We start from the raw sequence: 12,183 nt of genomic DNA on the forward strand, positions 1-12,183 counted from the left end.
GTTCCTTTCTGGCGCTAGAATGGAAGTGACCACAGGCTAGGAACCCTGTCTTGAGCATCTTAATGAGGCTCTGCACACTGTCTTGCACACAGACGGCTCTGAAGAAAAGGCAGATTCTGGCCTTGTTTCAGTTGGGCAAATTTGAAAAACTTGCAGGATTCCTTTTGGGGGTAAAAATCTACTTGGAGGAATAGGGCAAGGGTACATGCAAAGGGTACCGTCATAAAATCACATAGGAGCAACCATGACACCACCACCACTGCCATCACTTAAAGAACCTTTCTGCCAGCCACTATTCTAAAGCACTAAGTAGACTTTTGTCTCCTTTAATCCTGGCAACAAGCCTTATCTGCTCTCTCCTTTTCACAGATAAAGAAATGGAGCCCCAGAGATCGAGATAGTTACCCATGTCCACAGACGCGGTGAGTGGAAGAGCTGGGTTTTCAACCCAAGGGTGTCAAATGCCAAATCTGATCTACATTGTGGGTAGGCACTGGTAGAATGATGGAGGGATCTTCCTAACCTCTCACTCAACCAACATATAAGAGCGCAAGCTCTCTTGGGCAGCCATTTTGTTTCTAAATCTGTTTATTTTCCTCGTTGGTCTACTCCGTGGCATTACCACACAGCTGGTAGTACGCATTTTTTTTTCTTCCAGATTTAAAATACAAAACACATCATTAATTGCTCCACTTCTAAAGCTTATGTCATACTCTTTGATCCCTGGCATCACGATTGTCATTAAAACGTCTCTTGGACTCGTTCCCCATGACATTCTAGTCAGGGTTCTTGCAGCGTAATTCCACTTGCTGATGTTTTCCCTTGCATTGCATTTTGGATGATGAATGGTCCCCTGATGCTCCTAGAATCTGCCTTCTCGCCCTCGGGCACTGACTGTGTGGGTCTTTTTTTTCCCTTTTAAAGGCCCTGCTTGCCTTCTGGAATGGTTGGGGCTCAGAAGCGCTTGCAGGCAAAGCACCTCTGGATGTTTCAGTTTGCCTCCACCCCATTGCCCCTGCTTATCTTCTTCACTCTGGCTCCTCCGTTCTGCCCCCTCGCAGCCTCTGCTTTGCAGAATGGGTCCCATTCTCCAGCCCCATTCTCCTCTCCCCATTCTCGGAACCTGCAATACCTCGCCCAGTCTCTCGTCCTTTCTTTTGAGGCTTCCTCTGAAGTTTCCATCACTTGACCCATTCACACAATCTCTTCCTTGTCTCTCGTCATGGCTGAGGCAGTTCCTCAGGTCTGTTTTCCTCAGGCCCTTGGGAAAGGGCCGTCCATTTCAGTCAACGTGCTTTTATTTAGTCTCTTCTGTATGCTATGCTGTGTGGTTAGAGGGATGGATGACAGAGTCCTAGAATTCTTTTTTTTTAAGATTTTATTATTTTTATTATTTATTTGACAGAGAGAGAGCCAGCGAGAGAGGGAACACAAGCAGGGGGAAGTGGGAGAGGGATTAGCAGGCTTCCCGCTGAGCAGGGAACCCGATGATGATGCGGGGCTTGATCCCAGGACCTTGAGATCATGACCTGAGCCGAAGGCAGATGCTTAATGATTGAGGCACCCAGGCACCCCAGAGTCCTATAATGCACAGCTTCCCCACCCTCACTATCCCCCATCAGAGTAGCACATTTGTTATAATTGATGAACCTAGATGGACGCTCCATAATCCCCCGAAGGCTGCAGTTTGCATTAGGATTCACTCTTGGTGGTGTACATTCTATGGGTTTGGGCAAATATATAATGACATGTATCCACCATTGCAGTACCATTCAGAATAGTTTAACTGCCTTAAAAATCCTCTGCGTCTCAGAGGAGGCTGGAACACAAATAATCACAATACAGTTTGGACAGTGTTGAAGTAGAGATATGAAAAGAGAGTGTCCAAGCACAAAGGAGGGGTAGCTAATGCACAAAAGTTTTTTGGGGGGGCAGGTAAAAAATTTTAGTTCTATATATTGGCAGAGGATAAGAGTCTTGTGAGGCATAGGAGGCTGAGGGGCCACCCTAAGCAGGGTCACACAGGCGTGTTTGAGGGAATGCACAATGTGGTATATTGGGGGTAGTTAAGAGAGAGAACTCTACAGTCCCATAGATGGAAATGGAATTCTGACCTCATCATCATGCTTCCTGTGTGATCTTGGTCACATGACTGAGCCCCTGTAAACTTCAGTCTCCTCATCTGTAAAATGGGGAGGATAATAGTACTTGTTCATAGAGCTGCTCTGGGGGTTCAGTGGATGCATTTAATTAGCCCAGTGCCTGGCCTCCGTGTGTGGATCTGAATGTCAGCCAGTGGTGTCAAAGCAGAAAGGATGCTGGGAATGGTCCTCGAAAGGCAGATTGTAAAGGCCCTCGCTCCACAGGAAGGAGTTTGAACTCCTCCTCTAAGTCAGTGACTTTCAGTGTTGAGGGCACATGAGAATCACCCGAGACTTTGTTAAAAGGCAGATTTCTTAGTTCTTTCTCCAGAAATTCTCTTTCAGTTGGTCTTGGCTGGGCCCAGGGATCTGTACTTTTAATGGCTCTGATGTGAGGTGTCCTGATCACACTTTGGACTAGGTCACCGGGAGATCAGAAGGCTTCTCGTAATATCTCTACAAAATGAATCAAGAGTTGACAGATGCAGAGACTGCAGAGAGAGGTTTAGGACTTCCTTAAGGTTGGGCAGCAAATCGGTCCGTGGAGCTGGAGCCAAACCCTGGGCAGGCTTCTGGACTCTGAGCCCAGGCTCTTTCTGCTTTATTCTGACACCAGTCACCCAGTGCCGAATGAAAGCCCAACCAAACCCCTGGTTGCTGCTGTAAGCCCAGTAGCAGCCAGGGGTTTGGTTGGATGGAACAACGCGTGTGCTCTGGCAGGAGGGAACAGGGCTGGATGGAACAGCGTGTGTGCTCTGGCAGGCTCGGATTCAATGAGGGGCCTGTGCTGTCACTCAGCACGTGTGAGCTGCACACATGCAGTCAGCACTGCCCTCCTCCCTCCCCCGACTACTCTACAGATTCAGAGTAAAAATGCTTATAAATGTCCACGTCCTGGAACCGGGCTCCTTGTAGCTCTAACAGCACAGGTTCTCGGAAAGGTGAAACCAGGCACCCCTTTGGGAGAGGGCTTTTTGCAAAAGAGCCCGAAGTCCTCAGGGGGTCTCACCAGAGGCTTCATTCTGGGTGTTGGGGGTGCTCTCCTATCTGCTTGGCTTCCAGGGAGGACTGTATTTTATTTTCTTGTGTCCTGCCTGCCCTCTCCTGGTTCCTAGGGCTGTAAGAAATTGTCTCCACCTCTTATTGGAGGGGCCCCTTGCCTTTTGGTGGCCAGGACTAGTTCTTTGAGCTACCTGGACAGCTTTCATTATCACCAGGCTTACAAAGAGAACCCTCCCCCTGCCCCCTTCTTCTCCAAGAGGATCCTGAAGACATTAATTGAGGTCAGTAGGCCCCTGGTCACAAAAAGCTGTCAGTAAATTCTGCATTAGGAGTCCCTGCTCTGGTTTCCAGTTTGTTCTTAAATCCTCCAAATCAGCCAGCCCCTCCTCAAATACAAAAACTTTGAGTGCTTGAGTAGCCAGTACCTCTTTTTGACTTTTGGCTTTTCCTGGCAAAAATATTTGAGAGCAAATTTATGGGATTGGCTGGATGCTCCCTCTGTACCCTCCCCCACCAGTGCCTTTCAGTGGGGGGTGGGGGTGGGGGAAGGGGTGAAACCCCATATGAAGTGGCCACAATGGAGCCGAGAAAGGACCAGCTGCATTGGCCCCAAGTCATGGACAGAGCTTATAAACTAAGTGCTGAGGCAGCTGTGAAGACCGTGGCCTCAGAGAGCTGTTGAGGCCGAGTCTGGAGCTGACGCGGGCCCTTGTTGGGGCCAGTTACCATGGCCAGCTCTAAGCTTCCTGGATGCTCAAGGCTTCACAGAAATGGTACATCAAGTTTCCCAATCCCACTGTGGCTACAAAAGCAGAGGCATTTCTGCACTTTTCCAGAGAGACTTGAGAGAGCAGGGGGCCCAGAGGTCTCCCTCTCTGTCCACTTTGATGGTAACTGGAGCGCCCCAGGAGTCAGCGACCCTCCCGCACCTCACTCCCTGCTGCCAAATCATTTCTGCTCTCAGGCTGATGCTAAACAAAACAACCTGGTGCTTTAGATGCATTATCTCAAATCATAATCGGCTGGGGAGTTGCTCCCCTATCCCCATTTTACATACAAAGGCTAAACGAGTGACCAGAGCAACTGCGCAGCTAGGCTTCCCCTGCAGGTTGGCGTGAGTCCTGCGCTGGTGCTGTTCCTGCACCCACGATCCCATGTTGTGTTGTGTCCCCCTGGAGTGAGAGTCAGGTCATTATCCTGGGTGACAAGGAGGTTGCTTGGTAACCTAAACCAGTGGAAAAGCATGAACTGCAGCTTGACAGATCACTCAGGATAAATTGGTCCCAGTCCTGGGCATGTGCCGTTCTGGACATTCCCAGAACTCATGGAATTACTTGGAAAGAAGGCGGTCATAGGGAATTAGAGCCAAAAGAGAGAGAAAGTGCTGGAACTATATGTTGACAAGAGTTTGTCTCATTAAATATGTAGGTTTTAAATTACACTTGCCTCGTGATTTCATGCCTGCTGGTGCCACCACCCGAGGCTTCAGCGCTGGCAGCTCAGCTTCCCCAGCTGTTCACATGCCAGGAAGGGCAGTATCTGGGGGCACTTGCCAGGGGCCAGGGCACTCGGGACCAGAGTGAACTTACCTTCAACGATCGAGCAAGTGGGACTTGGAGTCAACGTTATTATTATGGCAGGTTCCACTTTTGACTCGTATTTTGATAGCTGGGATTCCCGGAGAACACCCATAGTATCATCCTCCCCGGGTATCTTCAAGTACATGCTCCACGCTATCCATGTTGTGAGTGGGGTTAAGGAGTGGGCACTGATTAGATCTACAGGCTCTAAAGCTGATTGATGTGCAGCAGAATCTCTGGGAGAACAAACAAACAGAAACAAACAAACCCCGAACAATCCAGGAACAGACAGAGTCTCAAGTCTTGCCAAGCCCCGAGATGGGTTTGGTAGAGAAATTATGATTTTGAAACCCAGCCAGGTCGTCATTCTGGCACATAGCCAGGTTTACGAGATCTTGAGTGAACTGTCTTGGGCAAACAAAGGAATTCTAGTTTTCTTATTTGCCAGCTTTTTTAATTTCCCGTCTTTGAAATGAAAAGGTAACCTTAACCAAACTTCTAGAGTCAAGGTGATAGCAAAATGACATCATATTTCGGTTGGAAACTTGGAACATGAGGACCTTGAAGAGAGCAAAAGAATAAGCATTTTCGTAATCATGATGCCATTTGGGTTGAAAGTAGGAGGTCTCAGTAATAATAACAGCTGGCTAGGAACATGGGTGGGTCGCTTCACCTTTCCCCACCTACAAAATGAAGAGCTCATCCTGTGTGATTTCCGAGTTCCCTGCTAGGTCGAAAATTCTGTGACGAGAACCTCTGCGCTCTGGAATATCCTTTTATGTCCAGTGTTTTAAATCAGATTATCAGATATTTATTGAACACTCACTATGTGTCCAGGAACTGAAATTCTTTGAAAAATTGGTTCTGGGGTTTAAAAAAAAAAAAAAAAGGCAGGGGAGGGGAGTGGGAGCAAGGGAGGGACAGAGACTAGGGAAGAGAAATAGATAGAGCTCAGTGACTAAGAATTTCTGACCTTTAATACTGCCTCACTTTCTTGCTTAGGGCCATTTTGTGTGGTTCAAGTGCAGGTTGCGGCGAGACAATGGACTGAAAGCAGCAAACAAATGTAAGTGAGCAATGGTAACTGTGTTGCTCAGCCCTTTGGATGGCAAATATTGCTAGGTGATAAAAAGCACTAATGCATCAGGTGCTAATCTGGTGCTAAAATGCTGCTTCAGGAAAAACACATTCCCAGAAAGGAAATACTGGCGATTTGACTGACAAGAACAGCTGGAGGCCCCTCTCTTCGTCCAGATAGGAAGCAGGAAAAAATAAAAAAGAAGTCGTAAGTTATACAGAAGACACTGGTGTGGCCTGTGTCTCTTGAATGTTCTTGTTGCTGAAGGTTTGTGAAGGTGTTGATTATATTATTTCTCAGCTGCCTTCGGGGCTCAGATTCTGGGTGTTATGAACTGTGAAAGTCTCAGGGCACTCAGTGCAGTGGTCCAGGGTGGGGCTTTTCAAATGGCTTTCAGAGTTTCACAGAAGTGCTGAAGGTGGGGCGGGGTGGGGGGGGGGTGGTGAGAGGGAGGTGGAGTGGGGGAGGGTGTGTGGTATCACCAGCAAAGTCTTCTTAAATCAGAACAATTCTCCTTCCTGCTGTATATATTGAAGCTCTACATGAGATGTCGGGACAATTAGCCAGTTGGCAGAACTCACAAACTACCTCGGTAGCATTAGTCAACCTATTTGGCAAAGCAGGTTGGACAGAGACTAAGTGCTCACTATGCCCAGTTGGGCTGGGACAGTGAGTGACAGTGTTTGGGATGAGTTTGCTGGGTGATGTGACCAGATTTCCTGGTACAGAGAACTGGGCAGATAGTATATTTGTTACTCTACACCTTCCCCCATGTCCCATGGCTCTCCTGTCTCCTGGGGGTGGTGTGAAGTGAGGGGAGAGGGTGGAGTCCACATAGCGCAAACCCATTAATTTTCACAACAGCACTCTGGGCTAGCTGCTATACATATATATATTTATAACTTTTAGAGGAGGACGCTGAGGCTCACAAAATTCAAGGATCTAGGCCTGAGACGACAGAGCCAATGGGAAGTGCTAGGGAGACATTAAGGTGTGTGTTCAGAAGTTACCTCCTGGAGGCGACCCTGAGCACACTCCCAAATAGCCTCAGCCTGGCAGCAACCAGAACCTTCTCTGGGTACCATGGAAACCCAAGAACCTGGGAGGCTGACCTGGGCAGGGCCTCGGAAAAGAAGAGAGGGGCAGGAGTTGACCTGCTGGTCTTTGGAGGGCTGTGGGGTAGTCTGCAATGTTGCACCTGCTTCAGCTCACAAGCACTGTGATGCTGTGGGATCAGTCTGGGAAGAGAGATTTAGGAAGCACTGCATTTAATCTCAGATTGGCCACAAACCTCCTGCAAGTGCTGAATGAAAACCCCTCCAGCAACAAAACTGGGGGGTCGTAAACACCAAGCAATGCCATTGGTAATATGAAGTGATAGTTGACTTCCCCCAAATTTATAAAGGGTAATGGAAGTAACTCATTATTTTCACAGAATATAGGTTGATTCATGATCCTGCCCAGTTTAGGGATCACAATTTTACTCTCTGAGGTGAAGAAAGTGTACTGTATGCAGTACTGTATCCATAAACATTCCCTGAGTGAGCAGAAAAGGAACAAAGACAAAGTTATGTAAGGTATTCCTTCTGCCCTGGGATACATGCAGAAGCCTCTACCCTTCGAAGGGAGCTTTACTATGCACCAAACACGTTTACTTCATTTACTTCTATAAAGCTATGGAAAACTAGAGAGATGATTTTCTTATTGCTTCATACTGTGTACATTTTACCAGTCTGAGGTAGGTTTGTTGCTACTTCAGACCCTTATAAAGCCCACAGTCTACAAAGAAAGGGGCTGGAATGATACCTGTGGCACAGATACCTTCTTTCCATTTTTCTCTCGGCAGACACCTGAGGCAGAGTTTCCCCTCCGGTCTCCCTTGCAGGATATAGACCCCAATCCAACCTATGGTCTCATGTCCCGGTGGCCTCGCTGAGCCACAGACACATGTTTAGAATTCCTCAGTCAACTGGGAGGCGGGCAAAGAAAGCCCCAGGCAAGAAAGGCAGACCCTGGGCACTTTTGAACTTACTGTGGGTATTAAAGGAGCATTGAACAGGAAAGGAGATGTGAAAAGAGCAGCCAGAGGTTTTAGCTGACTCAAGAGATCATTCTCCTAGGAGACCATGGGTGCATAGCCTGCTTTGCGGTGTGTGCATTTAAGAGATAACTGTGTGAAGTCCCACTTATGTGCCTGGTGTCCTCAGTATGCAGAACTAAAGCCTTCTACAAAAGGAGGTGGGCCAGGGCTGCATCTGTGCCTCCCTCCAGGTGGAGAGATCCATAGCAGGCTCTATTCTCCTGCCCAGGGCTGGCATTTTAGCCTGCATGCATGGGAGTAGGCAGCCTGGTTGCCTCTGGCTGGTGTCCATTCCAACTGGTTGATGTCTGTGTTGTACCTGTTGGTAAATATTTTGAACATCACCCCCGGCCATAGGCATATCCTCATAATATTGGTTAATGGAAAATCTCTAGCCAATTTCCACAGACCTCCATCCTTGTTCTTAACCAATGACTTTAAAGAAATGGTAGAAAATGCTATTTAGACAGGAGATAAGCTTGATAAACTGGACTCAGTCTCAAGCTCTTCCCTTGGATAACTTCTTGGGTCTTGGCTTAAATGTGACTTTTCTAGAGAGAGCTTCCATGACTCCTCTGTATTAGGCCCCCTCTTCTCCAGGCCCACACCTCGCAATACTTCCCCAGTTAATGTGCTCATTATACTCCATCGTTCTTACTTGTTTTTAGTGAACATCTGTCCTGTTGCAAGGTGTCTAAGGGCAAGGACCTCATGGATCTTGGTCACCCCATGTGCCAGAGCCTAGCATCAAATAGGTTCAGTTAATATTTATTGAACAAATGAGATGAAATAAGTGTTGAATATTTATTAGATGACAGATGTAATACCTGTCCTCAAGGGGGTCATTCTTTACAGGAGACAGTAAAAACATCACCATATGTTATGGGTACAAATGGCACCTATACGAGGTGTATAGGAAATGCAGTGAAGGGAGCAATGAGCTCACCGCTAGGGGCTTGTGGGGGTGGGGGGAAGACTTTCTTATGAAGGCAAGTCTCAAAGTGGGAACTAAGAGTTTGCCAAGTGGGGAGAGCAGTCCAAGAAGAGAGAGCTGTAGATAGAATTTCAGAGGGTACTGAACAGATGTAGCATATTTGGAAATGGTTTTCATTCAAATTGACAAGAGTTAGAAGCATCAGGGGAGAAGTAAATAACAGGCTAGAAAGGTCTTCTAGGGCGTGTTAGGAGGCCAGGCTCTAGCTGCTATAGGATGGAGAACTTTTACAGCATTTTAACAAGGGCAGTTAATTTTCTCAAAAACACAGCATTAGTGATAAGTCTGGAGAATGGGTTGAAAATCGAAGATTCTGGGAGTAGGGATATTTCCTGGAGGGCAGATCCTTCCTCATTGTAGCATTCAAAGGGTAAGAGAGGGGAAATAGTTATAGATAGCACTGATGGTTCTACGCAGAGGGATGGAATCTGGGTCCTGACAGGCAGGAATGCAATGAGCTGTGATTTAAGACTCTCCTATGACTTCTTTGTGCCTCAGTAACTGCACCTGTAAAACCTAAGGACTGGACTGGAGGATCTGCCATATCCCTGAACACTAACATTTTAGAACTCTATGGAATCATAAACTAACAAGAGGAAATAAAGTAGGAACTCGTGCTATATTGCTAGTCCTAATAGTGTTGTGGGGACACAAATTATAAAGAAATCAACACAAATACTGCCTTAGCAGCCAGTCAGCCTGACCAGCAGTGCGAGAGGGGGGCTGGCCCAGAGGAAGACCGTGGAGAAACCAAGAGGTCCTGCTCTTTGGGTGCCAGCCAGGGCATACCTCTACTTGGAGAAGGTTCTGGGCTTCCCTTTTTCAGAGGGACATGGACAATCGAGAAGGACAAAGTAGCCGGAATGGTGAAAAGTCCAATATCCAGATCATAGGAAAACTGAATGAAAACTGGGAATATTTATCTTGGAAAATAGAAAACTGGGGGAAAATGTATTAGCTGCCTACATAGGTGTAAAAAATTTCCATGTGGAAAAGGGGTTTGATTTTATTGGACTTCAGTGATCAGGTTTAGGACCAATGATTGGAAGTTTCTGAACGCATGGTTTGGTCGAATATATGTAAAGAAATCTATCCAGTAAGTAGGTTTTTCAAAAAATAAAAGCGCATTTTTATAAGTTTAGCGCATTTGCCATACCCTTTTCATGCAGGAAAGAGGGAATTCAGTTTTGTTCAGTATTATATTGGTGCTATCCATATATAATACCTGTCACACAGCACTTGTTCAGCACGTATTAAGAGTAAACAGGGAACGTGTATTGAGTGAGCTGTGAACTGTTTTTCATCCCTGATATTAAAATGAATGTCTCAATCCCTAGCACTCTTATTTATACAGCCCTTACCATGTTATATTCTAATTTGTTCTTTCCGTATCTCTTTTCCTTCCTAGGCTGAGAGCTCACTAAGGTGAGGGATTGTGTGTTCGCTGTGTCTTCGGTGTTCCCTCTGGGTGCATAGCAAGTGCTCATTTGAGTAGGGGGCCATCTCATTTATTATTCAAATCAGGATTCTTTAAGAGCGAATGGGGTGCTGACCCGATGGGAACCGACATCACAGCATAAGATGGCACCGTGCTGGGCAAACCAGGCCGTGTAGGTATCCTAATCAGTAAGTGCTGTACAAAGTGAATGAGTTTATGGAGCCTGCAGAGGCAGGCTGTAGGAATGCTCTCCTTCTTTTGAGATTAAAAACTCCCTGGGAATGCCACCCAGCGGGCTCAGTTCTGTTTGACTAGACACGCAGAATGCATCAAGACTTCCTTTCATGTGGCATTGAAATATTGAATTCATCTACTTCTTGCCTTGGGCCGAATGTTCTCTCTTCCGGCCTACACATTCCTAGTTTCTTTAACTATTCTGTTTTACCTGGAGGTTAGCCTCATTCCATTTGGGGTTCTCTGGTTGTGGATGGGCTTCCATTTGACGAGGGCAGTTTGGGTGTTGTAGGCCTTGGCCCCCCAGGAACCACACATCTCCATCCTCCTGTATTGCCCCCCTCACATCTGTCTCCTCACACTTCAAGTCCTTTGACCCCTACACTTTCCCTGCCTGTGCAGACTTGGCCAGGTCTCCAGGATAGATTTAGAAAGTCTGAGCCAATGTTCTGCAGCTTAACCTCGTGTGAGCTTTGCCACTCGTCCAGCCCTGACCTAGTGACCTGATTCCCATCAGTATGCTTGGGCCTCACTCCAAGACGCGACTCCCTGTGGCCCCAGTTCTGATAACCAGGCCTCTGTCCTAGTTCCTTGGCCTGATTACTTGTGTTGGTCACCTGCAGAGGGCTCGTCTTGTTCTTCTCTGTCCCCCTCTTGACCCATGGATGAGGACTTAGCCCTCCAGGCCCTGCTGGGAAGATGTCCAATCACGATGTTTGTTGTGTCAGATTCCTGGCCGTCACTGCCTACCTGCAAGAGTGGGGCTTAGCTCCTTGCCAGTAAGTCTGGACTGGGGGTTCTGCCTGCCGCCTTGGAGGCCTTCCCCATACCTGTGAACAGCTGGGCTGAGCCATCCCTGGATGTGGTGTCCTTGCCTTGTTTCTTCACTTCATTGATGGTCTTTATCTTTTTTCTTCTTCCCTGTTTCCTCTCTTTTACTTACCGTGTTTTCCTATTTCTCCCCCTTTCATTTTTCTTTCCTCTAGATTTAACCAGTCTTCTCAAGGAATGTAGATACCTCTCAGTTTTTCAGTTGCTGTTTGTTTATATGGTGGCGGGGGAGGGGGGTGTAGAAAATTCTCAGGGATCCTAAACTCCTTGCAGCGAGAGGTTGAGTCTTCTGCTTCCTCCGTCTGCGCCCTACTTCCCACATATCTCCCCCTGTCCCCCCACCCTGCCATGCTGGGAACTGGGCAATCTACCTGTAAAGTGAGCACTTCAAAAAATAACTGAGAGATACTAAATTTTGATGATCCCATTCCCCTAGCAGAAAATGCTCCATATAAATGTACAACATTATTGTAAAATTGCTAGAAAGCCCTGAAGAGGGAACTGACCTTTTTCAAGTTAAGTCATATTGTACTCTTGAGCTGCATGTTCCATAAATTCTGGAATAAAAGCCAAAGCCTCCAAAAGGTTAATAATCTCAACTGGAGAGGGAATTTTTTTTTCAGGAAAGGATGGTGATCTTTCTCATAAGCTTCCAGCACTAGGTTAGTAGGTTCAACTGCATTTATGGGGCAGGGAGGGGGGGAAGGATGGAAGAAATAAAACAACATACTGTTTTCTCTTTCTTTCCCTAGTTTTATTGGGAAATAATTGACATACATCACTGTATTTAAGTTTAAGGCGTATG

At 46.9% G+C, this 12,183-nt stretch overlaps 1 long non-coding RNA gene across 1 annotated transcript; it reads left to right on the plus strand.

The window, feature by feature from the left end:
• Positions 1–368: 368 nt before the first annotated feature.
• On the plus strand, positions 369–10,302 carry LOC113920523. Its single transcript, XR_003519300.1, has 3 exons — positions 369–422; positions 5,726–5,789; positions 10,284–10,302. It is a non-coding gene; the product is annotated as an uncharacterized LOC113920523 (long non-coding RNA).
• The last annotated feature ends 1,881 nt before the right edge of the window (positions 10,303–12,183 follow it).

This window comes from Zalophus californianus, chromosome 3 (assembly GCF_009762305.2).
Source record: "Zalophus californianus isolate mZalCal1 chromosome 3, mZalCal1.pri.v2, whole genome shotgun sequence".
Taxonomy (NCBI): domain Eukaryota; kingdom Metazoa; phylum Chordata; class Mammalia; order Carnivora; family Otariidae; genus Zalophus; species Zalophus californianus.